Consider the following 12844-nt stretch of genomic DNA (forward strand, 5'->3'; position numbering starts at 1 on the left):
GTGGTGTTCCTGGGATGCTGGTTGCCATGACTACCTAATTATTTCCTCTAGGTCTGACCACCACAACAAACTGAAACACTTGCCAAACTCCCAGCCAAATAAGCAGCAGATGTCCAATTTGAAAAACATCATTCCTGAACAATAATGTTTGGTTTCCCAGCCATCACATGGACCCATCCACAGAGATGGAGGCAGGGAGAGGCAGCTGTAGGGGAAGCCAGGAATAGGACCTGGGATGCAGAAGGGGCCCAGACTTATATCTGTGTCTTCCCATGGATGAACCATGCAGGAGGCACTCGTTCCCGACATGACATCCTGATTCATTTATAGAGTCACTAACTCTGTTCAGTTGGTCTTATAACACGTTCTCAGTGGCCACACAGTAGCAGTAAAGGACAAAGCTAATGGCTTTTAGAGTCAGACAGGTGTGGGTATCAATGGCACTTTTGCCTCTGACTCGCTGAGTGACTTTGACCAAATTTCCTTCTCTGAGGCTCCATTTCCTCATATAAACTGAAGATTGTAATACCTGCCTTATACAGTTGTCATGGGATTAAAGCAGAAAACAGGGATACAGCACAATGCTTGGACCTAGTGAGTCCTTGATGAATGTTAGTTATAAATTTGTCTTTAAATCATCACATAGTCTAATATACCCATTCTGCCACAATATATCAAGGTGAATGATTGCTTTTGAGAAATACAGAATCTCATTCAAACAAAAGGAGTCTTAAAAATTATTTCAAACAACCCTCTTATTTTATAGAGGAGGAATTGAGACCCAGAAAGGTTAAAGTCTTTGCCTAAGATCACACAACTAACTAGCTAGGATTAGAATGCCAGCATTCTAACATCCAAGCCAATACTTTTTCCAGCATCCAATAGAGCCTAAGAAAGGGAAGGAGGGACGAGAATTCACATTTAGAGAGCATCTGCTATTCACATGTATTCTGCATGAATTGTTTTGTTTAATACTTACAGCAATAATAGAATGTAATGTATTATTAGTCTTAATAAATGAGCAAACTAGAATATAAGCTTTAAAGAGCAGGGAGTATGTCTTTCTAATTCATTCCTGTATCCTCAGCAGGCAGAACAGTGCTTGGCACATAGTAGGTGCCCAGTAAATATTTGCCAGTGAGCAAGATGAAGTAATTTATCAAAGCCAGATAGCTAATAAATGGCAGAGCCAGGATTTGAAATAAAATCTGTCTGACTCCAAAGCCCATGCTTTTCCTGAGCTGGCTCTTGTACTTTCTCCCCTAGGAGAACTAGGAGGCTGGAAGGAAGAAGGAAGGAAAGTCTCATTCTTTGAGAAACGTGTCAATTCCAAGGTATTAAACTAGGCACAGTTATATATATTATGTCATTTACTTTTCACAACCATCGAGGATAACGATTTTCCTTTTTTTAAAAACATATGAGGAAATTGAGACAGAAAGCTTCAGTGACTCTTCCAACATAAAATAGTGAGAAGAAAAAACAAGGGCTTAGATTCCAGTGCCAGACTTTAACCTCCATCATGGACTCTTCTCTTAATATCACAGCTGCTTATAGGATGGGCCCTGAAGGAGGCTGATGGTGGGCCAGGAACATGATATCAGACCTGTCACACAATGGGGGCAAGCATAGTCCCTCTGGGTTTGCCACTGGATTTTGCTCAAGATGCCCAGCTATGTGGTAGCCTTTTATGACCAAAAACATAAAGATAGAAAACCAGTAAGTTGAGGATGGCTAGGTGCTTGGTGACATTATTGGGGCTTGCAAAAAACCCGTGAATGGCCTGCCTCCCCTCTCCTAGTTTAGTTCAATAACAAAATACCTTTGTTTCTTAAGCTTTTATTAGTTCTATTCTGTTATCTGCAACCAAAATAATTTCTTTTCAGGAGTGAGGGAGTAGTAAAGGCCATGGCGCTTATTGTCTGTTCTCTCACTAACAGGCAAATCTGTATACTTCTGAATTCTCAGTGTCCATATTTTTATTGGTGGGAGGTATCTGTTGGTTGAAAGTGTCAGAAAAGGACTTGAGCTAGCTTCTGTGAATGAGGGGAAATTGTTATAGGAAAAAAAGACATCTCTTGGAACCCAAGTACAGGGATTCAGCCGAGCCTGGCAGTGGAATTGGACCAGGACCTCAAAAGCATTTGGCACTCTGTTTCTCTCTAATGCTATCTGCTCTTCTCTCTTTTCTTTCTCCTTTTCTTGTTCTTCCCTCCCCCTCCCCCTCCCCTCTTTTCCTCCCCCTCCCTTCCCCCCTCCTTCTTCTCCTTCTCTTCTTCCTCTTCTCCTTCTCCTCCTTCTTCTCCTTCTCCTTCTTCTTCTTCCTTTCTTCTCCCCTCCCCCTCCTCCTCCTTCTTCTTCTCCTTCTTCTTCCTCCTCTTCCTCTCTCCCCCAACCTCCTCTCTCTCACTTTGAATAACAGCCTCCATCAGTATCTACACTTGTATGTAACCAATTCAACCACCCAAAAAGAGACTGAATCTCAGACCCAATTAAAGTTTCTTGCAGAGCAGATGTGATTGGCCACACTCCAATCCTGTGGCCAATGCTGCCACAGTCAACACTGACTAGGAGGAAGGATCACAGAGTATGAGTTTGGCTTCCTGGGGATGATCCCTGCACACCATGTAGATGATGGAAGCAGGGAAGTTCTGACAATAGATGGACTGGGGAGACAACCCAAAGCTGGTTATTATAAAGTCCCATCTCCTCTCCCTTCCTGGGGCATAAAGTGCTGTTTTAGTTATTATCAAGGCCAAGTAGCAACCTTGCCCTTACTGTAGTTTGGTCTTTTATTCATTTAACATTCAACAGACTCTATTCGAGGTATTGGGCCTACAACAGTGACCAAAGCTGACTAAGTCACTACTCTCAGAAGTCTTAGCCTTTTCCCCTTCAATTGTACGGGATCTCCCACATCCTTCCAATAGGTTATCCCTTTGCCCAAGCTCATTTGAGACGGGTTTTTGTCACTTCTAACCAAAAGAATCCTGACTAATGCAGGAATGTTACCACTGACAGATCCCCTAATATAAAACTGGCTGAGTCAGGATAGAGTAGGGAATTGTGAGGACTCTGCCATAAGGGGCTGAGATACCAGCAATCCTTGTTAGGTGGTAGAAAATCAGTTGGTTAAAAGATTATCAATTTTCTGCTAGAACTCAGAGTGTTGTCCACAATATAGGAACTTTAGGAACCTGGTAGAAAAATGTCAAAATATTGCCACCTCTGGCTACTTCTTCAAGTAAGTTATTGATTTTGGCCCGTCTGATAGCTGACAGAGAATAGCTGGGTGGATTTACAGCCCTGTTCAAAGAATTAATTTCTTTCTACCTGTAGTTAGGAATTTGAATCTGTTGAACCAGATAAACAAGTGCCTTAGGAATATGGTCTTACTGTTGGTGCATCAATTAGGATACTGTGTATCTGGGAGGATCCAGCAGAATCTGGGAAGCCTGATGAACCCAGATTGCTTCTGAGCAACTCTCCTGTGCATCCCTGCCTGGGAAAGCTGGAAATGCACATTTGGATGGGTAGTGAAGTTGAGACAGGAGCTACATGGCAGAAAAAATGAGCCTTTCCTCACTACTCCAGCCTATTATTCTTCAAACTTGGAGGCAGAAGCCAATAATCTAAGATTTAGGGAGACGTGCAGAGTCCCCAAGATTGATATTAAGAAACCGATGCTACAAATGTGTGGTCCAAATTCAAAAGTAAAATTTGGGCAAGATTTCTGGTATTGGGTACCAGCAAACTGAGTCTCCCTTGCCTCCTCCCTCGTCTAACCCAATGCAATCAATAGGCTTGGCTAAAAAAGGACTTAAAAGAGTTGTACTGTAAGAAAGACTCGAACCTAGGAAACAGAGACCTGTGCTTGTTCAACCCTGAAAGCAACCCTTGATCCACATTCATGACTCAAACAGAAATGAACTACCAAGGTGGTACAGTCCCTTATGATGGAATGCTCCTCAATTCTCCTCTTAGTTCTGGTACTGATTAACACTGGCCAAAGGAAGTCCTTCTGGTTGTAGAACCCAAGGCAGCTAGAATAATTGGTCAAGGAACAAATATATATCCATAAGAGTGAGCAGTGCAACAGAATCCAGGTGATGCTCTACCCCAGTGACTCAGTATCTTGTTACTTCCCCTCACCCTCACTAAGGGAGTCTTGTTATCCTTTATTTCCCTGATGCTTGGATAGTGAGTGCATTGGGCAGTTAAATACATTATTTAGCACTTGACTTGCAAAATCTCAAGGAGCCACAGTGAGCCATGTTCAAGAGGAGGAATCGACCTTCAACAGAAAACTTGAGTTTGGAAATCACTGGCCCCTGGTTTTATTTCTGGATTTATCAGCTGGATGGGACTTTAAGATTTTTCCAATGGAAAAGGGTTGACTTTAGATGAAAAACAATGATTTCTGCAATAATAATGGCTAGTGCTTATTGAATCATTGTTAAGTACCAGGCACTGGTCTAGGGCTTTATGTGTGTGACTCATTTCATTGTCCCAACTACCCTGTGAGGTAGATACTATTATCATCTGCATTTTACAGAAGCAGTTAAGTGCCATGCCTAAAGTTAAGCTGAGAACTGAGTCTATGGCTTGGGTTCTTAACTATTATATTGCATTTATTTTTAGGTTACTTCCCTTGCTTGATTTTGCTTTTATTTTCTCTTATTTCTTACTGCTGTATCTTCTTGGCAGCCTATCTCTACTGATTTTTTTCAGGTACAATTGACATACAACAACCAGTACAAATTGATGTGTTTTGATATATGTTTACACCCATGAAAAATCACTACAATTCAAATAAGGAGTATGTCCATTACTCCCTCCCTCAATTTTCCTCATGTCTCTTTGTAATCTGTCTCTTCTCCTGCTCTCCCCATCCCTAGGTAACCACTGATCTGCTTCCTGTCACTATAGATCAGTTTGCATTTTCTAGAATTGTAATTGGAATCATATAGTATGTATTCTTTTTCTGTCTTCCTTCATTCACTCAGCATAATTATTTTGAGATCCATGACTTAGAGTATATCAATACCTTGTTCTTTGTATGGATGCTGCTATATATAACAGTATGCACATCAGTGCAAATATAACTACTATGAATATTCATGTACAGGTCTTTGTGCAGACATACACTTTTATGTAAATAAATACCTAGGAGTGTAATGGCTGGGTTGTATGGGAGGTGTACGTTGAACTTTTTAAGACACTATCTAACAGTTTTCCAAAGTGGTTGTACTATTTTACATTCTTACCAGCCATGTTTGAGAGTTCCAGTTGCTCTTTATCCTCACCAACACTTGATATGATCAGTCTTTTTAATCTTAGTCATTCTAGCTGTCAAGTAGAGGTGTTTTATTGTGGGTTTTACTCATGTTTCCCTAATGACTAATGATGTTAAGCATGTGCTTATTTGCCATGTATATCTCCTTTGTCAAAAGGCTTATTTTGACAAATATTTTGTTCCTTTTATTTTTATTGGATTGTTTAATTTAAAAAAAATTATTTGTCCTAGTTCTTCCCCCTGGAGTTGGCTTCCTTCTTCTCTAAGAGGACATGCCACAGATTAGAACACAGATGGGGGTGACGAGGGCGTGGTTTAGTAAATAGAGCACAGGTTTGTAAATAATCAGGTATATTTGGACTTGCACTTTAGCTCTATTCACTTGATAAATTATGTTGCTTTGGCAACTCAGTTAACACCCCTGCACCTTAGTTCATTTGTCTATAAAATGGATATAGGGAACTATTTCCCAGTGTTTCTATGAGGAATAACTGAAACACTCTTTTCAAACAAGTGGCATAAAATAATGAGAATAACCCTTGTTAATGTCAAGTCCTAAAAAGAAAGCTTCTTAGGAGAATTTTAATTGTAAGAATTATTAGAATACCCTCAATGCCAGATATTCATGTAGAATAATATCTGGAATGGCATCTTGCTTATTATTTCATTATTTAATCTTTTCTTCCCTTCTGTATGTATAATACACACACTTTGCAAAACAAGTTTCTCATACATATATACCTAACACACCCCAATACTATCACACCCCAATACATCCTATGGTATTAGCCTCTCACCAGGGATCTGGGAGCCCTCTGATCTAGAGGCTCTTCTTAGTCATCCTGTTTTTACATTGTTCTCATCCCTTTCTGAGTTCCTCCTTGTCTATATCCTGCTCAGGTAGACAAAACAATGGTCACTTCCACTTGGTACTTTTTTAAAGCGATGGTAGAGGATTCCCAGTCTCTCGGTCTGCAGGGGCTTAAAGATACAGGTGGTCATCAACAGCTAAGAAGGAGGTCTGTTTTCTTCCACTGTGCACAAAGTACAGTAGGAGCTCTGGGGATCTCTACCTGGAGCTTTGTGTGTTTCTCTGTTGGCACTGAGTTGCCTGCACCACTTTCTTGGCTGGGGAGGGGCAGGAGCAGGAGAACAGGATGATAGCTATTGCCCCTGGCTCTTTGACAAGAAAAGAGCAGCTTCCAGACGGGTTCAACCTGCAAAAAGGCTCCCCTCCTGTGGAGGAATTATTCAGTCTAGGATAAGCTTCCTGTGCAGTAACATCAAATATTCCCACTGGCTGCTGAAGCTTAGAATTTGACAGCTTAACTGTTTCATGCCCAGTCTGCGAGAGCTACAAAATCCCCTGCCACAATGCTGTGAACATAATGGGTGCCCAGTAATGGTAGTTTTCTTCCTAATTCTGATTTCTACTTCCACAGAGGTATCAGGGCCATCTCTCCAAGTTCCCCTATGGTTGATGTTACTGAGGTTCTGTATATGTGTCTTCACTGCTAGGAGGTACTTCAATTTCTATGAGGCTAATTCCCTTAGTCCTACCTGTCCTGGATGAACCTGTCAATAAAAAATGTTGCCTGCCGTTTCAAGCAAAGGATGTTGCAGCCATCAGGCCATTACAGCCACCCCGATGGTGAGCCCTGAGGGAACTCAGGATGGAGACAAATGGGCTGCCCACTGCCAAGCCCTCAGTCACTGCAGCCACCCCCCATGATGCACCCTGAGGAAACTCAGGATGGGAAAGCACAAGATACTGGCTGCACATAGGTGAGGTGCACATCAAAGGAATGATTTCAGTGAGCCCAAACTCTTGCATCTTCCCATACATAGAAAAGCGCTAAATTCCTTAACTTGAGATATCTGGCTTTCTTTAATTAACAGTAATCTTTTGATGTTCCGACTCCCTGGTCTTTGTTGCAGAAACTCCTATATATCCCAGCTCCTCCCTCGCCTCTTCCGAGCAGTTTCTCAGAGCTATCTTAGAGGCTGTGTCCTGGGCTTAAGTCCTCAGTTTAGCCCTCCAAATAAAACATAATTCTCAACTTTTAGGTTGTGCATTTTTTTCAGTCCACAAACCCAACAACAGGCTTCATAGAAGATGCCAAGGGGCCCCTGGAACATCACAGACTCATTAAAAGGATAAACAGCCCTCCCAGTGTTTCAGGGCTTAGACCTGTCCTGAAGAACTTCAGATATTCTCTACCTGAAGGAAATACGACATATCTTGGTGAAAAGACGGGTGAGATATCTGAGATAGCCGTCTCTCTCACTAAGTGGAAACATTCTGGTCTTTCTGGCGGAGAAATTCATCACAATAAACCTACAGTAGATTACAAAGCATACATGGAAGGAGGCAGCCATCCTCCGGGATGCCACAGGAAGACTGGCTTAGACTCAAATGCTAATAGCCCCACTGATGAGCGTGGACAACATGATTACACAGGGACAGCAAAGCCAAGTCCTGCACTCTCTCCCCAGCTGGCAGGAGCAATCTTCTTGGAACAGCTCCCTCCTACCTTCCATCCTTTCTGCACTTAAAAACTTCCGGGAATCTTACTTCCTGCCTTAAGCATTTTCAGACAAAATGAGTGGATTGAGAAATTGCCCTTCACACAAACCTCAGTGACTTACCTTCAGGCACCATCATTAGAAAACAAAACACTAAATCAGTTATTTTATAGGGCAAGGTGTTAACACTAGAAAGAATACCAGACTGGGGTTGAGGGACGTGCAGAGATTGAGGATCTGAAGGGGTCTCGGGGAGGACTGTGTGCCAAGTGCTGCCTCTGCTGGGGTGCTAATCCCCTGGGATAAGGATTATAATCTTCAGTTTAGGAGTGAGGGGCAGAGGCTCAAGCAGCTGGAAGAATTTGTCTCAGGTCACACAGAGATTAGCAACGGACCTGGGATTGGATCATGAGTCTGATTTCCAAAGTGCATGGATTTCCCACTGTATGCATCTTAGGTTTTTGCACTATGTCCCTCATTCCACGCACCTGTACCCCACACAGGCAACCCCTCTGGTCTCCAGCCATGTTGGGCCTCAGACCTTGGGGTTGTGCCCAGCAGTACTTATTCTTTTCTCGATTCTTTGCAGTTTTCCTGATACATATTCATAAGCCAGGCTGTTGGAACTACTTACAGTCTCTTGCCCTTTATTATCTCCTGACATCTCCACTGGGCTTCTGAGGGGCCAGGGGCATCTGCAGAGGAGAGAACTGCCCCACAGTGAGGAGCAAGGAAGGTCTGCACCTTCCTGTTTCAAAGCTGGCACTGCTGTTTCAGCTATTCATTCAACCCCTACCTTTTGTTATTTTGGTGATGGTAGTGTGTTGTTCATTGGTTGGTCTGATAGCAGCTCTGGCCTCAAAGGTCATGTGGTGAATACAAATAAATGACCTGCCTCAGTCCGCTGGCAGTCAAGCCCCTTTTTAACTTAGGTTAGTGGCTCCACCCACTTCTTTAAGGGGTTCATTTTCCAGAAGCCTCTCTTGACAATTTTGGACATGAAGGATACAAAGATGAATGAGACATGATCTTAGCCTAATAACTCTCAACAGGGCGAGGGAAATAGACTCTATTATTCAGTGTTCAATTCAAGAAATGGAAGCCATTCTCAGTATTTTGAGCAGAAAGGCTTTCAATGTGGGGATTAGAGGCTCATAGGATCATTGCAAGGGCTGGAGGAGTGTAGGCTTCAGGATAATTTCCAGAGAGACCTGCTACCTCTGCCCCATCAGAAATGTGAACATCAGGAGGACCCAAATTGAATCACGAGTTCTAGCTTCTAGAACTAGAACAAGTCCCATATTTTTATCTAGGGAATCAGAAAGGCAGCTGCAGGAATCTGTTATTGATACTGTTAAAACTGACTCTTGAAAGTCGTAAAACTGTTGATGAGTTATTGTAATACAATGTAGAAAAACTTCATGTCTCCACAACTGGGCTTGCTAGCAGAAAAGCTCTAAAACAGCAGGATTTCCTTTGTTTCATTTTTACTTTTCAAATCTCATTCAAGTGCGTCTATTGGTAGAACTTAATTTTCATTCAGAACCCTATCTACAGGGAAGTCTGGAAAATGGACATGTACTATAAAAGATGAGAGTTGATATTGGGAGAATAGCCAGCAGTGTCTTCCACAGATTCATGAATGTATATGTGCACTAAAGTGTTAGAGGAAGCATATTGTATGGTCACAATGGATGTTGGGCTGGGGAAGAGGAACTTGGAATATGTCAGGAGGTAGGGAAATCAGTAGGACTCAACTGAGCTGAAATAATTGGGAACAATTATTGCATGTATACTATGTGCCAGGCTCTATTCTACCCATTTGGCATGTATGAACTCATTCAGTCCCTACAAAACCCTGCGAAATAGGTTCAGTTATCAACTCACATCTGCAGATGAGGAAACTGAAGCACAGCCGGCAAATGTCAGAGCCAGATTTGAAACCAGGTTGTCTAGTTTTAGACAACGAATACTCAACCAATTTGCTAAGAAACGCCTCTCCTTTTAGTCATGAAAGCTGCTTTCCTGTACTGTATTAATCTGCATTTTACTTGTTAATTCTGGTTTGGACCCTGAAGCAGGAGTTCTTTTAACTTAGATATTCATGGATGAATTTCTGCAAATCTAATGAATGCTGAAGTTGTAATCAAAGTTTTTCAGCATTTGTGTATTGTTTTTCTGGGAAGTGGTGGCAAGGCTTATCAAATGGGTTATCAAGGATTCTCAAATAGGTTTTTGACCTAAAAATACATTTCAGAACTCTGCCTTAGGGCAGTGGTTCTCAAAGTGTGATCCAAACAGCAGCCTCAGCATTGCTGGGGAGCTTGTTAGGAATGCCTATTCCCAGGCCCACCCAAGACCTAGTGAACCAGAAACTCTGAGGGTGGGGTCCAGAACTCTGTGTTAATGAGTCTTCCAGGTGCTTCTGATGTGTGCTCAAGTCTGAGAACCACTGCCCTAGCACAAGCATAAGCGTGAGTGATACAGCATTAGGGGCATTTTGCTGGCCTAAGTGGGACTTTCACAGTAGATATGGTATCAAAGAAGGTAGAGAAAAATTTTGGAAGCCTGAGATCTTCTTTGGATGCTCTCAGGAAGGAAACACTGAGACATAGCTTTGAACTCGACCAATATTTTGGATGAGGCCTTCCCCGAGAGCTTCTGTGACACTCAGAACAGGCGTTTCTGGGAGCTGCTGGTCTCGGGACTTGCAGCTGAGAAGATACACCCTGTGGACCTGTGCACCAGTCCCACAATGCCTGGGGTGCCGACCTCTCCCCTCCCCCATACACTTCTTCTAGGGCTGCAGATAGATATCTTGTTTCATCCAAGGTACACAGACCTCTAATGACATTTCAGCAGAGGATAACCTGTCCGGGCTCCTGAGGCATTTAGTATCCACTGACACCCTAATTGCTTACTGAGAGGTGCCAGGGCCTCTGGTCCACACCTTAACCAGTTGACACGACAGCTGTGTGGACTGTGCAGGACTTGTGCCCACAATGCCAACCTCCTTCTACACCTTCTTGGAAACACAAAAAGGTCCAGAAACAACCTGCAGTGCCGGCTGATGGGAATGGCAAGGATGCTTGTACCCCCACTCCCCTGTTGCCCTTCCCCTCCAGAACCCCAGGCCTGGCTCCTCCTTTCTGCTAAGTCACAAAGCTGAAAAGCTGTTAGGGTAGGGAGAGAGCAAGTGCCTGCTGGTTGGCCTGGAAAGGTTCTGGGAATTCATTATGATCTAAACAACAACTATTCCAGTTATTCATGTGACTCAGCCCCCAAAAGCGGGATCTTCCTCTGTCCACAGGGCTGGGTGTTGCTGACTCAGTGCTGAAGAGGGCACCTTATCAGCCCTCCTGGGCTCCCCACCCCCTCCCTCCTCCCCTTCGTCCCCAGAGGACACCAAAGGAAAGCAGACAGTGGAGCTGAGCTTTGCGGCGTGTTCCATTTCATTTCTAAACAAGCAGCCAACCTCCTCCTGTTACAGCTCTCACTGCACACAACTGTCAGTCTTCTGGGCATTTCCGAGGGGAGGTAATGAGAAACAGTCACTCAGACATCATGCGTGCACGTATGCGTTTAGCACATGTTCATCCAGCACCTACTATGTGTCTGGCTGATTGCTAAGGGCTGGGATCCAGAGAGATGTGGCTTTATCTGCCCATACCGTTCAGGGGTCTGGTGGGGGAGAATGCATTTAACAGACATTAGGAAGTAATGGAAAAAGCACTGTAGCAGAGCTAGAGAGAGCTTTGAGGACGCTGAGGAATGAGTAGCAACCATTTCTAGGTGCCTGGAATTCCTCTTCAACACGCAGCAAAATTCAGTGTGGGTGGGAATTACTTTTGTCTCTGGGAGCCAGAGAGAGAAGAAAATGCCAAGAATCAAAATGGTACAAAAAAAGGACTTTCTGGAAGTAGGGAGGCTGAAGAAAGAGACAAAAGGGCAGGGAGACTAAAATGGCGTGTTTTACAGTTTTGACAAGGGGCCTTTTCTTAACTTGAACCTGTTTCACACTACCTACTAGGCAGGATGGTGAAATTTCCCCAAAATAGTAAATAAACTGCTTGAACTTTTCTCCTTTGATGAAGAAAAGGAGAAGGAGAATAGAAAGATCCCATGCCGCTGGTTGGAAATGAAAGAAAAGCTAAAGACACTAATGTGGGCATCTAATGTGTATCAAACCTTTGTATGTATAGTATCATATCTCATTAAATACTAACAGAATACACACACACACTCACACCCAGGTATTGCTGCACAGAGGGGTAAATAACATGCCAAAGTATAGCTGGGCTGAGATTGGGACCTGTGTTCTTGCCACTTACAAACTAACTATGCATGTAGGTACATAATGTAAAGAAGTGCTCACATCCCCATTTTACAGATGGGGAAACTGAGGCACAGGGAAATTAACTAACCTCTCCAAAGTCATACAAGTAGTGAGTGAGGTAACAGAACTTCAGACCCAGGTCTGTCTGAATTCAGAGTCTGGGCTCTTTCACCACACCACCCTGCTTTTTTTTTTTTTTTTTCATTTTTGAAACCAGACTTCATTTCTCCTTAGTACCTACTGTCTGAACTTCTGTAAAAATGGAACCTGATATCATGTCATCCAGGATTATGATTATCTACTGTAATGTTAGAATTAAAATACTTAATCATAACTCCAAGCATATTTTCTTATTCATTTATTCATTCATTCAATACATTTATATTGACTGTTCATCTACTTGTGCCAGACACAAGGTCCTGAGGGTGGAGCGGTGAGAAAGGCAGCCATTTTCTTCTCATGGAGGTTTCAGTGTAGCCGGGTGAGGAAAACAGGAAATATGAGTTATACAACAATCAGTGTATTACAATTGCAGTAAGTGGTATAATAATGATAGCTAAAAGCTCAATTGAATTTACTTTGTGCCAGGAATTACTCTAAGTACTCTATATTCATAGAGTTTAACTCATTTAATTCTCACAGACCAATGAGGGAAGTGAAGAAATCAATGAAGGCTTCCTGAAGGA

The sequence above is a fragment of the Eubalaena glacialis genome, chromosome 3 (genome assembly GCF_028564815.1).
Source record: "Eubalaena glacialis isolate mEubGla1 chromosome 3, mEubGla1.1.hap2.+ XY, whole genome shotgun sequence".
NCBI lineage: Eukaryota > Metazoa > Chordata > Mammalia > Artiodactyla > Balaenidae > Eubalaena > Eubalaena glacialis.